The following is a 16,576-nucleotide window of genomic DNA, read 5'->3' on the forward strand; positions in this document are numbered from 1 at the left end:
GGCCGAAATTCGGCCACCTACCCCTGCACAAAATTATTTGATTCGATCTTAAAGAAATATTTGGAACTCAAAGAACAAGTACATAAGGACTCTTGGTCATTTTTGAGTAAGATTGACAGACTACAGAATAGAGAGGAGAATAACTTTTTAACGGTAGACGTTAAAGACCTCTATACTTGTATCCCCCACAGGATTGACACTGAGTGGATAGGCTTTATGTTGAGGGGAAAAAAAGCATCAGAAGCTGAAATTTCCTTAGTAATGGAACTTTTAGATGTCATTTTGTCGAATAATTATTTTATGTTCGACAATGACTATTACTTGCAAAAAGTGGGCGTAGCCATGGGCTCTCCATGTGGGGCTAGTATAGCGAATTTAGTCATGGCTTATTGGGAGACAGAATTTGTCTTTAAACATATGAACTTACAAAGTTCCAAAGTATTCTACACACTTTACCTTGATGATATTTTTACTTTATTAAAAGGTGACATTAATACAGCTAATAAAATAGAATAGTTTAACCAGTCTACCCAATTTCTGCAATTCCCGTCTAATTTCAGCACAGAAGAAATTTCTTATTTAGACATTAGTTTAAAAAAGAATGGGATTAACCAATGCTTTGTAGCTAAAATCCACAGAAAGAGCACTTACTCTAAAGCCTTTCTGCATTTTTCTAGTTGTCACCCTCACCACCAAAAATGGTCAGTTGTTAAGGGCCAGTTGGTAGGGGCGGCACAGATTGTTAGCCAGGACAATGACCTTAATGATGAATGTCAAACATTAAAATATATGTTCCTAAGTCGCGAGTATCCTGAGGACCTGTTAGATGCCTTGATTGAAGAGGTTAAACTTAAAAGGACTAATAATCTTTATAATCCTATTTTATGTGTGAAGAATGGTGATTTAGTTCACTCTTCTGCACATAATCAGGTGTCTGAAGACAGACCCGATGCAACAACATAGGGGAAGAAGTTGATTTTCATCTGATCTTTATTACTACATTTAGTTTAGATAGCCAACTTGTAGTTAAAATAATACAGAAGAATTGGCATCTATTTAGGAATAACCCCATGTTGTTTAGCAAGTTGGGTAATTCCCCTAGAGTCATCTTCAGAAGGGGCAAAAACTTGAAAAACCAGTTGGAATAACATCCTAGAAGTATCCCTAAAATTACAGGTATGCTCAAGTGTGAATCATGTAATTTTTGTAGATTCATTGATGTCGGCAATTAATTTTATGTTAATGGCTCTCAGTATAAATTGAAACAAAGATTTAACTGTAATTCTAAGTATGTCTACTTAGCTAAGTGTCAATGTTGCACAGAATTCTACATTGGTAAAATGGAGCGAAGACTCCATGATCGTATCTACGAACATCAATATGCCATCACTAGAGGCAAAACAGAAAATGCCTTAGCAAAACATATTTCAACACATAAGGAACATAAGTTTAAATATAAAGTTATTGACCAAGCAACTCTTGACATCAGAGGTGATCCTTTGTCCTTACATTTAGAAGAATTAGAGTTGTTCTGGCAAATCTATTTAAATGCGTATAATTTTCCAGGCATAAATGAGACCTGCTCTATAAGTTGTATTTTGAAGCTAAAGAACTTACAAAGATGAGGATAGTACTATATGTAAGCATAAAGTATTAAGTTAAATTATGTATCCATTTTATACTAATTTTGCATGTTTATTTTTAGTTGCTTTAATTATTAGTTTGAATATTTGCATATATATGTCAGCATGAAGTATTTAATTGCTAATTTTTTAGCAGTAATTGTTTTAGTATAAATAAGCTTGTAGGATCTATATTTATTATTATGTATTAAGTCACCATGGTAACTAGTTCTTAAGGGAGGGAGCTTTTTAAGTAGCTAGTGTGTCACGACTGGAGTTTCTTGTGACATGACTTGTTTTAGTCTTTAAATAAGGCACTTTGTCTCTGGTGTATTTTATCTGAAGAAGTTTGCTTTTATTTAAGCAAACGAAAAACACTTAATAAAATACAATTCAGCATCTTACTCGACTACTGCCTTCCCTGTTTGCTATTTTTATTCAGTTTGTGTGGCTGTCTGTGCTTCTTTAGTTCTATCCATTTTGTGACCGCCTTGTCAGTGGTCAAAATCCCCCAGTGTTTACGTGTAATGTTCATATAAGACCCAACACCACTAGAGAAGCTTAAGGGCACCTTTAACTTAGGCTTATCACTACTAGTCTCTTTTTCCTTAGATCATCTATCCGAATAATAAGGTCTAACCTCAGTATGTGGCAAACTAACTACTTCTGCACATCTCTCTCTCCATAGCCTCTGCCCAGTAAATCATTCCTCATACTGTTCAATTGCTGATGGAAATCTGCATCCCTAACATTCAACCTAGATGCTCTAAAAACCTGATTCCTAGTGACATTATCAAACACATAGGTGGGGTGCATACTTCCTCTGCTTAAAAGATGGTTAACATAACATTCCTTTCTGTACAAGTATGTATATATGTTCCCTTTTTCAATATTTACTTGAACATCCAAAATGTTTATTCTCTCATATGAGACAACAGATGTAAACCTTAAAAAAAGTGGTGGTTGTATTCAAGTACATAAGAAATTCCAAGAATTCCACTCCTACACCTGCCCATAAAATAAAAAAAAGTAGTCTACAAATCTATGAAAGAACAAAACTTTGTTCTGATATGGGCCATTCAATAAAAACTCATGCTCCCATACAACCATATCAGCGTTGGGGTAGCTATTGGCACAGGACATGCCCATAGCTACGCAATTACGCTGCCAGTATAGATCATTACCAAACAGAAAAGACATTATTTTCTAAGACAATGCACAGTAAATTCCTCACTAGTATAATTTTACTTTCAGACAAATCAGAATACATTTCCATAAACCTGGTTAAACTTTTCAACCCAATCACATTGGGTATAACAGTAAAAACAGAGACCACATCAAGTGTTACAATGAGAACACCTTCAATAGAGTTGTAATTATTGAAAGTGTATAAATCTCTCAAAAACTGTTCCGTGTCTCTTTTTTTTTTTTTTTATTTTTGCAACTGTTTTCCATGCCAATGGCCATATATTTGGCCATTGGCATGCTTTACACGTTATATACACCCTTTATTTGGAGATGTCATGGCTCCGTTTTGTAGTTTGCATAAATGTACTCGGTTACTAACCAAGTACATTTCTGCAGATTACACTAGTCCTGCACGGCCGGCTGCCAGCTTCCTGGATTGCAAATCCATCTCATTTGCATGGTTTTCACCTTCAAATGGGGTAATTTGCCTACAGGAGGTGTGTCCGTGCAGGAACAGTGCAGGAGCTCTCGTGCACGTCCCGGGAGCTTGTTCCTGGATCTCTCGGCGGTCATATTGCCTCCAGCAGCTCCTAGATTTCTGTCAGTCATGTGTGTGTTTAAAAGCACTAGTTTTTATGTAGTAACCTCATTCTTCACAAATCGCGAAGAAGGTGAGGTTCTGAAAAACGCTTACAAAAGGTATGTTTAAGAAACAAACTGTAACTTGTACATTTGTCCAATGAGTTGGTTTGCTGATCCTTTTCAACTAAAAATGTAGGGCAAAAAGTTAACTTGCACACAGCATTACTGCAAAACAGTCTCCGACTCCTAGTCATTTGGCAAGCCAAGCCTTAAGTTCATAGTAAACACGGAGATGGCATTGCTTAGTAATGCTTACTTACTATTATTTATTTATGTGTACTGCCTACTGCTGTGCTGTCAGCCTGTCCAGCATGTAACGTTATAGCTGCCTTTTAAAGAGTCAACTCGAGTCTTGAGTCCTAATGCTGATGATGAATCTTCTCTTCTCTAACATGACATGAGCTGCTCAGATGCCTGGGGCGAAATTAAGGATTTTATTTCTGAAATTCTGATCATATAGCGTGTTATAGCTGCCTTTTAAAGAGTCAAGTTGACTAGAGTCCTAATGCATTGCTGATTGCTGAATCTTCTCTAACATGAGCTGCTCAGCTATCTGGGGTGAATTGTGAAAAGGACTTTATTTCTGAAATTATCAGATTCTGCATAATTATTTATTTTGGAATTGGGAAGGGACGGGTCATAGGAGTTCTTCTTACAGTGTGAGTGTGTGATGAGAGAGAGTTTGTAAACGTGTGCAACTTTAAGTGTAATATATAATATATATATTATGCAATGCATTTTCTTTTGGTTTACGTGGCCTGCAGGGGTGTGTATGATAATGTATTGTGTTGTTGTTGTGATTGTCTGTGACTTTGACAGTAGCGGCCTGACTCCTCAGTTGAAATCTGACAGGCTGGCAGGCTGCTCACATAGCTGACATCACTGTGCACGCCTCCGTGTGATGACATCAGTCCAAAAAAAGACGAAAAATAAAAAATTTAAAAAATCCAGGAAAATTGGAAATTAAGGGGTGCCACTCTGGAATAGTGGCACCCCATTAATTTGGACCTCAAAACCGGTAAAAAATAAGAAATTCAGTACAGTTGATAGGTATGTTGTGCATGTGGAACAGCATATCTGCTTCCATAGGAAAGCAGAGGCGAGATCCATCACTATGGGACCATCCCACTTTGCACTCATTCTGAGATGCTTGTGAACAGGAAGGACTACATTCCCTGAACTACTAAATAGGCCTATTTGGCCCACATTTCACCTGCATTATCAGTTCCAGTGAACTGATTTCCCACAGGACCATCTGATTATTAAGTGCAAGGTCACTATGCAAAGCTAAATGTTTAGGCATGTCATCACTCACTCTCTCTAAACAAATTTTTGTGTGTGTTACAGGTGATGCCAGATATCCCCTGCATGGGTCTATATTACCATGTCGATAGAATTGTTCATCGAACGCCCTTACATTGACACATGTACACTGAAATACCTAAATGTCGAATGGTGACAAAAGCAATTTTTTTCCCAGGGAAAAAAAATCACTGGGCCAACAAAAAACAAAACAAACCGACAGACACAATGAAGTACTCCCCCTACTTACATATACCAACTCCAAGATCGCACTACAGTGGAAGAAACAGCAAATTCCTAACAACGGCTCTGCAATTTTTTTCCCTGGGGAAAAAAATCGCTTTGTGGCCGTTCCACATTTAGGTATTTCAGTGTACATGTGTCGACATACAGGCGTTCAATGAACAGCTCTGTCAACATGGTAATATAGACCCCCCTGCATACCTGGCATGTGACTCCTGTCCATAATCTTGAAACTGTGACATAAAAGCAATACAACTCCACTCATCCTCAGACCCAAAAGGTCATCAACTGTGTCTCTGGTGTATTTAAGGCATGCTTCTATTACCTTTACACATCTGCAATACAGTACTCTCCTGACAAAGCTAATAAGATGCTGTGTAGAAACGAGCTGGTCAAGCCCACGGCATGTTTTTGTCAGGCCCTGTATAAGAGAAGATAGTAAGTCTGAACAAGATATTGCATGTACAGAAATAGCCTCCCACAGTCAGTGATGTGCACAGTACACATCGGTACTGGTGAAGAGAAAACTTCTGGTCAGCAACTCTGGGCCATGACAATCACAAAATCCCTAGCTGACTAGAAATGTGAAAAGAAAGCAGACATCAAAATGCAGGCAACTGAGATGTATGCGTACCTGTGGTTCCTAATGTTTCTGGGCTGGTATAATTAAGCATGTGAGCTCTACTGGTGTAAAAACTGGAAAAACTTTTTAATTTTTTTTTGAGGGAAAGCAAACTAATACAAAAAGCTGAAGTTTTTTTTTCTATAAAAAAAAAAAGATATGATATGATGGTTTTGTTGAAACAGGACTGAGGAACTGTATAAATATTTGAAACTGGTCTTTGTTCTGCCTTGTCTTTAATGAGGTAGAGTTCTGTGCATTTTGTATTGCTGGAACAAGTGGTAAACCTAAACAGACAATCTCTCTGGTGCCATTTAGGACCTTTTCTTTACGTTGGTGGCAATGGTGCCAACAATTTTTGGCATTTTAGGTGGCATTGATGAAATTCAAACTCTATCCATGTACCTTGTTGCCACAAGTACCATACCTGGAGTTGGCTGGTAAGGTGTACATTTTTTTTCACTTGGACAATTGTACTTATACCTCAGAGGGCTACTAGGGCACTAGTCATATTTTCCAAGTATATTGGGTATTGGCTAACAACAGACTAATGTGCCTAGCAAGGATATGTTTTGAATATATTCCATACAACTGTATTTCATTTAATGCTACATAAAAAAGAAGGTTATTCTGGCAGTTAGCATGGAAGATTAAGGAGTTGTTAATGAGCTGTTTCCTGAGGTCCAAGATTTGATTCACTCAGCCTCCACTGTTTAACTCTGTGACTCTGAGAAGTCACTTAATCTGACAATGTTCCTGGGGTGAACATGAAAAAGGTCCATGGAGATCAGTGCTCTACCCCAATAAATAAATACAATATTTGTTTTCATCACAGAAATGTATGCCCAAGCTTCAAACTGTGTGTGATGGCTGCAGCATGTGAACTGCTGACAACCTGGTTGACATTAGGAGTGCTTTTATTGAGAACTTTGCCTCTAGCGACATTGTGTAAATACATCTCTCATACACCTTAGTTTGTTTGCGAATTAACTGGTTGTCAGAAAACATGAGGCAATTTCTACAAAAAATGAATTTCTGTATGACTCACAAGAGACACAGCACTGTTCTCTTTCCTAGTTTAAATGTGCAATAGAAAACAGAATGTCATTAAAACACAGCGTACTGAAAATACAACACAATATATAGAAGAAGAAGAAACAAGCTAACCATTCCCTCACAACAGTCTATGGCAGAGTCTGAGCAAGCTTTTCCAGCAAGCCTTGAAATGTTTTATTTTACCCCTTAAATATGAGGTTTAGTTCTTGGCTCCTTCCTTAATTCACAGGTAATTAACCCTAAGTGACATGTTCTAGTCTCTTTCCCAATTTAAATATACAGTACAAAACAGAATATAATTAAAACATAGTGCAGTGAAAATACAGGTTTACTGTCATAAGATGGAAATGCAGTTGATCAAATGTCAGTTAAAGGAAAGTACAGTTTCAAAATTGCACAATGCAGAACTGGAATACTATGAACTCATAATAACAAAAGTAAAGTGTGATTCGTTATTATGAATTTGGCCTTTTGAATGGAGATTGCGGTGCAGTGAGGATCACGGAATTTACCCTCTTCCTTACTGTAGTGTGATCTCGGAGTTGATATATATAATTTGTAGTGGATGTGGGGGGGTGCAGGGGGGTTTGCCCCCTTGCAAAAACATAACAGGACATAAGGACTTTCAAAACTGGTAGTCTGGTATGTTGAATGTCAATCGTTATATTTCTGACATTTGACATTGAGGGTAAAAGTTTTTGTTTTCGAGATTTTATTTCAGTCTTTTCATTAAAAATCATTTTGCCTTCAACATTATGATAGTAAACCATAAATACACCACAACTTATAAAAAACAAAAGAAGGCAATTGTTTTGTTACTGTTTTGCATCTCTGGCCTAGGTTATGGCTAAAGATGACAGTTCACTTAGTTAGTTACCAAAATAAAATACATAAAAAAGTATATGTTTACCTATCTATCTTTCTATATAAATCTAAACCTATCTGTTTCTATCCCTCCCTCTCTCTCATGTAACGCTATCCCATGGGAGTAAACTTGTTTACCCAATAAACAAATACTCAAAGTACAGCAGAAATACTGAAACAAGTAATATAAGATTTCTGAAGAATATATAATTCTTTGTCAAATAACTGGTATTAAGGGGAAAAACAGGGAAAATCTAGATTTTAATGCACATTCATGAGCAATGCACAAAGATTATGTCTATAATAAGGCAAGATGCCTTAAAGGCAGTCATTACAGGACACAATATATGCTGTGCAGTGATGCAAAAAGAATAAAAGAAAAATGTAAGAAGTAAATTGAAAAGAGAAATAAATTAGATGAACTCCATAAGCAGAAACAGAAAAAAAACATCTAAAGGAACAAGTTAATAAACTCAAAGGGCTGAGAGAAACTGAACAGAGTGCTGTGTGGAAATTGTAAATACAAAGGTCATCAATATTTTGAGATTGAAAGAACAGTGCCAAAATTACTAGCATATAGATTAATGAAGTAACATGCAGTGCAAATAATAGAGATTATGGAAGAAGGGTATCAGAGTGTAAAATTAAACCATAGGATACAAGATTATTTAAAAAGTGTTGTAAAAAGAATTACTTCAAAAAATAACAAATACCTCTTAACCTGTTTGTATTATATAAAGAAAGCATACAGCTAAGAAAACTTACAAAGAAAAAAGGAATTATGCAACCCATAAGATACATTCAAGGTAGTTAAATATAAGTTCACGTGGAGTCAACTAAACTTTTAAAATAATTAGAAAAAATACTACTACAAGTATCAGGGAGTTCTTTAAGTTGTCAGAAGATGCAGTGTTCCTGATGGCTAAACAGAATGCATATCCATCCTTAATGGAAAAAAAATGAAGGTTGCAATATCTTATGAGCCTAAGTTAAAAATTAAAATGTAAATGAATGCAACTATAACATAATGAAGTAGGCAGCATCAAACATAATGCACTGTGAGTTAATGTAATTTTACTTGGGAAACAGTTTTAAGATAACATTACACAGATACTTTACATTTAGTGGCATACAAAAATGCAAACACTCACAACAGGCAGCTTATAAACAAGAAAAAATAATTTTATTGGTTTTACTGGCAAAACTTAGAGCAAATGCTTCAGTTGTTTGGGTTTGGAGTTAGCACAGGGCAGTACATTACCAGTCAGGAGCAAGGGTCAGAACAAAGGGTCGTGGACTTCCTGTATGGCACCAGTCTTCTAAACAGCAAAATAAAGGGCTGTGTACCATGGTGGTGGTGCTGCGCTAGCATTGTCACCTCACAGTAAGACGCTGTCTGGTTCGATTCTCAGCTAGAGCGTCTTCTGCGTGGAGACATGCGTGAATGGGCATACCTTCGTTGAAGGTTGTGCGTCAGGGCTGGTAACTCGGCACCTAAAAAGCAACTACCAATCATTAGCGGACCGGAGTTCCGCTGTGGAAACTCCTAACCGGGAAAAGCCGAAAGACAAAACAACAACAACAACCAGACAAATGTAATATAGAATGATTGAGCCAGTAAGGATGTTTCATATACATGATGTGGCTGTTTTTTTTTTTTTTCTTTTTTTTTTTAGTGTAGTTGTAAGCAGAAATTCTGAAACCTGGAGCAGCTAGATGAGAAATGGGGGTTATAAGAGAAAAAGATAATCCTTTATAGATAAAAGAAAGGCAATGACATACTTGAGTCATCTAAAGTAGGTTGCTTATTTTGCTGAATACATGAAAAGAGAGGAAAAGGAAGAGGTGTAGGGTGGGCATTGAGATCACAAAGCCACTGATATGTGGCAGCCTTCCTAATAGGTGTGCAGAAACATATAATTAAACAAAAAAAGTCACTGCAGGCCTTGGCGATGATGCTGTTCTCATGTACCCTTACCTGGGGATAAGGTTAGGTCATAATATATGCCCTTATTGCCAGGAAATGCCAGTGAGGGAACAAAGCACCCGCATGGCTGCCTGAATGACACGCCCAACAATTCTCATGCTGATATCAATTAAAATCTCATGATAAATGGAATAAATAAGAATGTCTGATTGGGGACAGCCTTGCTGGTTGGCAGGTCTAGGGAAAGCTACAAAAAGAAAAATCAAATTTTGAAAGATCTCAAAAGGGTTATCCTACACTTGCATAGGATATTCATGTTATGCTAGACTGAATTGAGTATTTCAAGCTAATATTTCTGTGAGGTTGAAACATTATTGGTTGGGATTTGATAGCTTTTGGTAGAGTACATTTTGGTTTAAAGTCTACTTCTTGTGACTGGATATTTTTTATGGTGGGTGATTGAGTGTTTTTGTTTATCGGCAAAGGTGTGTGTGTGTGTGTGTGTGTGTGTGTGTGTGTGTGTGTGTGTGTGTGTGTGTGTGTGTGTGTGTGTGTTTGAGGTCTGGATGTGGTTTTGTTTTTTTAATTAGGTTTTTATGAACTATTTTGGACTTGATTTTTATATTAATTTGTGACTGTTGTTTTAACTGGTGACGTCACTGTTTATATGGGACCAAGAGCACTATGTTTTATAAAATGCAGTTACTCCCTTTCTCCAATTTTTATGTGACACCAATTGTAGAGTTGCTATATATACGTAAGGAGTTATGGAAATGCAGAGTACTTGCCCAACACCCCCCTCCCAACTCTAAAAGCACTGATTTTGAGTGCTTTCCATTTTGTTTAGAAACATTTTGTTCCATGTGAGCTAACAAAACATTACTTGAGCAGTCTTGTGTTGATCACTCATAGTGAAAATTCTCAGAAGGTATGCATACCTACAGGTCTACTACAAGTGCATATGCCAGTAGCCTGCAAACATGCTTGCTACCACTTGGTCTAAATGACAAGTGCTCTAACTCCTTCTAGCCTGATCCTACTTAATTACATATTCTCCTCACCATCTGACCCTACAGAACTACATAGCGCTACCAATGTCATAACTCTAATCTTTAAACTCCCATCTGGTCCTTAACCCTAACAGTAGCACTCCTATCCAGCTCGCTAATGTAAAAGTTCCCTAATGGTCCCTAAACTGAAAACTCCACTTCCCATCCGTAAACTGAAAACTCCACTCTCCATCCCTAAACCTAATATGCCTGATTACTCCCTAAACTTAAAATTCTTCCTCTATAACCATAAACTCCCCTTTTACTCCCTAACCCTAAAACTCCCCTCCTGCTCCCTACCCCCACACTTCCTTACTGCTCTTTAAACCTAAAACTATCCTCTTGCTCCCTAGACTTAAAGTTCCTGATTGCACCTGAACCCTAAAATCTGGTTTCACTCCCTAACCCTAAAACTCACCCCAGTTCCCTAAATGTAAATCACCCTCCTGATTGCTGCCTAAAACCCTGACCTATACTCCCAGCCCCCCCCCACACACACACACACACACACACGGTGCATTTATCTTGCTCAAATTCAGCTGCTGTATTTGGGCAAGGTGCAGAAGCACCACTCTATCCACACTTTCTACACCTTAACCGAATATGTAGTTATGTTTGAGTATAAGCATACATCTCAACTGTCCAGATTTTCGCAGAATGTCCAGATTTTTTGGCTCATATATTTGGTCTGTTCCTCATAAAATTTGTGGTTTTCTGGCAAATCCCTGGGATGATCTGAGGATTGAAGTCAATAAATAATGGACATGCATTTGAGTTTCAGACTTCAAATCCTTCAGAAAATGTATGTTAAAAGAAACCCTGTTACTCCAGCAACTTTCTAAGTTTATAAGAGAAATATTTAATATATTTCCCTATTTTGGGGCCTTTGTCCTCCCATTTTGTCATTCTTTGTCCAGATCTCTTGCACTAAGAGGTTGAGAGGTATGAGTATGAGCAGCAGCCCATATGAGCTACAAGATGCTCACATCCCTAGCTTAATATAGTTGTCTTCAAATGTGTCGGATTTGGTTGCTTGTAGTAGACCTAAGACCTGCATCTACCAAGTCATATGGCAAACTGAAAATCTCAGACAGTATACAATTATAATTGTTACAACTACTGTTGCTGTTCATAAAATGACCAGTTAATAGCCAGTGAATAGAATGATAATAATTCCTAAAACCATAAAGAGACTTACATGACTTACAAATGGAGGCAAAAATGATGAGATTCCTTCAAAGGTAAAAAGAAATGAAAAAATATAATGAAGATGTGGGACTGACAACATTTAAAAGCACACTGAGAAACAACAAATTTTCTGATAATGTTAAACTAGGAAGTGGACATACCAGTTTGCATCAGTAGAGACAGACAAATGGAAGAACACCAGACAAATGGAAGAATAGTGTTTATCATTTGCTAACAAAAATATGGCTGACAAGAAGAAGGACAAATGAGGCATCACTAAGAAATAGACACAGCATTATACAAGAGTATAGAAGGCAGCAAAGAAGAAACATAAAATAATTTCAGGCAGGCAGGGATGGAATATGAATAGAAACAATGGGGATATTCAGAAAGCCTTAGCACTTATGTGAAGTGTTCATTCCTGGGAAACATTTTTTTATGTTTATCAGCTTTCCCAGAATGTGGCTACAGAGGCTAGTTATGTATATCAAATAATATGTTAGGTGGACAGACACATGCAACATACATATTGAGCCACATTCTGTGGCAGCAGGCAAATTTAAAAAAGGTTTGTGGGAATTAGCTTTTTTTGTTTAAGGGCTATGGTTTTCAGAATGCTTCTCAACAACAGTTTCACTGGAAATAAACAAAGTAAAATACAAAGTTACAAAAATGTATTTTCAGAAACACTGCCCCCACACCTTCTTACCCTTGTGAGAAATAACACTGCCTGGGAAGCACAACAGTAGCATCGAAAATAAACCTATTGGTGTATATTGTTTTTCTTTTCATTTTAACCGCATTACTGTCACCTAGATTTAATGATTCCAGTCATAGAAATAATGTAAATCCCTGATAACAACTATGTATGAGACCTTTACAAAAAAGAAAAGGAGAAAAATAAATTAATTGGCCTGTTACATAAAGAGAGGAAAAACAAACAGAAAAGAATTGCAAGAAAAGTTATGAGTCATGCACCTGGTTGAATTTATCAGTGGAATTCTTACTTAAATATCTCTTTCAAAACCTTTCAGTGCTACGGATTGTAGAATTTTGATTTATAACAGATGCTAACTACTGGTGAATTTAGTTAACAGTGCTGCTGCAAAGCTGAAGGTCTTCCAGTTTCTAGCTTAGTGGTTTCTTGTTGCTTGTGCATGTCCACCCCGCATCTTTTTCACTCGGTTCTCCTGTTTCCTCCCATATACAAAAGACATGACATTTGGTAGACTGGTCATCGTCTAAACTGCCCATAGGTATGGCTGCATTGTAAGTTAATGTGTATATATGTGTGTGTGTGTGTGTGTGTGTGTGTGTGTGTGTGTGTGTGTGTGTGTGTGTGTGTGTGTGTGTGTGTGTGTGTGTGTGTGTGTGCGTCTGTGAATGCATCCTGCAATATACTGGTGTCCCTTCCAAGACTGTTACTTTGCCTTATGCCCATTGCTTGCCAGAATATGCTATGGACCACCCTGATTCTTAATAGGATAAAGCAGGTTTTAAAAAATGAATGAATGAAAGGTAACGCACTTCAAAAGCTACTCCTCAGTTGCCCCAGTTTCTGTTAGAGCATCTGATTTTGAGTATATTCACATCTTGCATTTTATCATCTAATGCCATTTTCATCAGATTTTCAGATTATATCTTATTAGCATATTGGGCCTAATTCACAAAATAATCTAAGGTTTCCTGGTTATTTATCAGCATTCAAAAAATAACAGTTTAATACTTAACATCACTAAATATAAAAGTGTATATTTTGGAAACTGAATTCATTGCTAATCATTACAAAAATGGTAAAAAGTCAAAAATATTTAAATCCAGTATATAAAATACACTGCATTTATTCTATATTTATCTGTTTACTAAACCCCTTGATTCATTACAGACATTCCCCCGGATTCACTAATCTTCTGTGCAGGACTAGCTTAGTCCTGCATGGAAGCACGCGTTTAGGAGGAGGATGGCAGAGCGCCATGCATATTAATGAAGGTGCACTACCCGAGCTCCTAGGTTTACACGTAGCATCTACAAGTGCAGGGCGCATGAAGAAACATGCCCCTGCAATGTAGAACAGCAGAAAGTGATAAGAAATGAGCGAGATTGCTCACAGGTGTCCGCATATCCCCACCAACAGTTCCCCATGTGTACAACAGCAACAGTACATAAAAATCAAATGAAGAAACCCCTTTAATTTTTTTTAAAAATCCGAGTACAGCTAACCGTAGGTGCGCAGGTGTGCCCATCACTTAGCTATGGTTAAAGCAGCTTAAAAGGCTGAAGAGGATATCAAGGAAGATATATGCAAATGAAGCAGCAGAGCAATAGTGTAGTGGGCAGAGCATTCGTCTAATGGGCAGGCATTAATGGTTTGATTCCCAATGCAGCACAGTCTATTTTACATGGCAAAGCACATCATAACCAATATTTTTGCTGCAAAACCCACTAAATAACATATATTTATGAACTGGAGTACTGCAAGATATGCACATGTGAAGTGTCAGTGTCATAATGGATAAGGCACTAGTAACCAGGTTTAAGCACAAATAAGCAGTTGTAAGCATATATAAGAAAAAGTAAGCGTGTTTAAGTGTGTTTGCATGGGGGTAAGCACTGCCTAAACAGACTAAGCAATTTAGAAGCTAAATGAGTGTAAGAAATTGTAACCAGAAGTTAGCAGTGCTTAGCTCCGCCCAAACCCGCTTACAACTGCTTTAAAGTGCCTTAATCACTCTGTATCCAATGGCCCGTGTTCTGCCCAGCAACAAAATAAACAGCCCCTGCAAGGCTCAAACCCAAGACCATGTCTACTACAGTCACAGTAGTTAACCACTAAGACATCAAAGCAGTACATAAGACTGAGGTTTCAACAAACAAATCCTCACCATAGGAAAATCAAACTGAACATGTGAAAGGAATCTATGTACAGTGTGATGTTGTATAACCTGCCACAAAACATAAATATGTGAACTGAAGTACTGCAGTAAGCCAGATGTGAGGTGTTATTGCAACAAAGTGTAGAAGTCCCCAGGACCCCATAAAGTGTACGCACACATGAATCACGGCTACCAGACATATATATAACACGTAATGAATAATAAATCAATGCCAAAAGGAAAATATAATGCTAAGTAAATATTAAGCAATGCTAAGCATTGCACAGCTCAGCTTACTAGGTGTAAGCAATGTGGAGGTTGGCTAACTCAATCTGCCCAGTGGTATGCCCTTTAAGCACTGCCAACATTAGGTAAGCAGGTGTGCCCATAGCTTAGCCTTTTCAAAACCATCCAATCATGGGAAAGTGCAGGAAATCGAGCATATTTAAACCCCACAGGAGCGAATACTTCCCATAACTGGTTGCAGCTCCCTATTGTAGGTGGAATGGCTGGAGTAGGGGAAGGCACTCAACGTAGAGTGCAGCACTGGGGCACCCAAGAGTCCAGATTCATGGTATGGCCCCTGGTAAAACACCATGAGCAGAGACTACTGCAGGGACAGTACCAGGGCTCTCAGTATAAAGTGGAGGCCTGGGACAGTCTCGCCCGTGACCTCACCAGTGCCACAGGTATCCCTCAGACTGGTGAGCAGGTCAGGCATCACCATGCTGACCAGAAGCAGCGGAGGGGAGATTTCTTGGAGCAGTGGATCCAAGAATCAAGGCAGATGGCTGATGTCCCAGCACTGAGTAAGTACTCATTCTACTACGTAGATAATGATTGCCTATCTTGTGTATACTATGGATAGGTAATGGCTAAATGTCACTGTATTTCTCTGACAGCTGCAGATGAGCGGGCTGCGAACCAGCAAGGCCATGCTGCTAGGCTGCAAAGGCTGTGTTGTGAGGCAGGTTAGTAATAATCTTGCATGTAGTGTCATAACAAATAAATATAACAGTTCTAGTAAGTGTTGCACCAGTACACAAATGTATTGTGTATGGGATGTACTGAATAAATTAGACAATATGGCAGGAAGACTGTCAAATAGGTTGTGTGGAAATAAAGGTGTAATATCTTGTGAATAAAAGAATAACCCCTGGAGTGCTTGTGTACATTCTGCTTTCATATGTTGTTGTACTGCTGCATTCTATAAATAGTACTGTTGTAATAAGCAGTGTTACCCACACTGTTGAGCACAGATAAAATGTGAAGGAGGTTCAGTATAACAATGTTGGAAGTCCCAAGAGGTCAGTCATATTGTACAACTGAGGGAGACTTAGACAGAAAACACTGGAATGCTTCACACCAATTCCCTGATAGCACAGTGTACTGTGATGTCAACTGTAATATTTTTACTACACACAGCAGGGATCTGAATCCCAGGAGTGGTAGTAAGTTGTATGCATAATCATACCTCACAACCGTACAGAGTCTGTGAGAAAGTTCAGACAGAAAACTGTATGCATAATTAGACCCAACAACTCTACAGAATATGCTAAAATGTTCAGATAGTAAGCTGTAAGCATAATCATAGCCATCAACTGTACAGACTGTGGCAGAATGTTCAGGTAGTAAGCTGTAGGCATAGTCATACCCCTTAACTGTTCTGATCTGTCCAGCATGTCCAGATAAATGGCCCATATCTGCTGCCTGGTAACCTCTTCCCCTGACAAATAAGTGTGATGATCCAAGAAATGTAGGCAGCTTTTACTGACACATAACTGATAGACCTGAACATAGTCAGAGAATGTATATGAAAACAAGCCTATCATTGTAGCATCTCACCCAAAGTGTATGCCAGCTATTCTCAAAATATGTCACATTAACACCTGCATCCTGTCAAGCCTTGACCAGAGTGTGTGCAATAACAGATTGTTAGGTATGTGTATAACATCAACATAGAATCTGGGAGTATGTGTAGAATTTGTCAGGTAGTGTTA

The sequence above is a fragment of the Protopterus annectens genome, chromosome 1.part1, assembly GCF_019279795.1.
Source record: "Protopterus annectens isolate FY-2018-M chromosome 1.part1, PAN1.0, whole genome shotgun sequence".
In the NCBI taxonomy this organism is placed as follows: Eukaryota; Metazoa; Chordata; order Ceratodontiformes; family Protopteridae; genus Protopterus; species Protopterus annectens.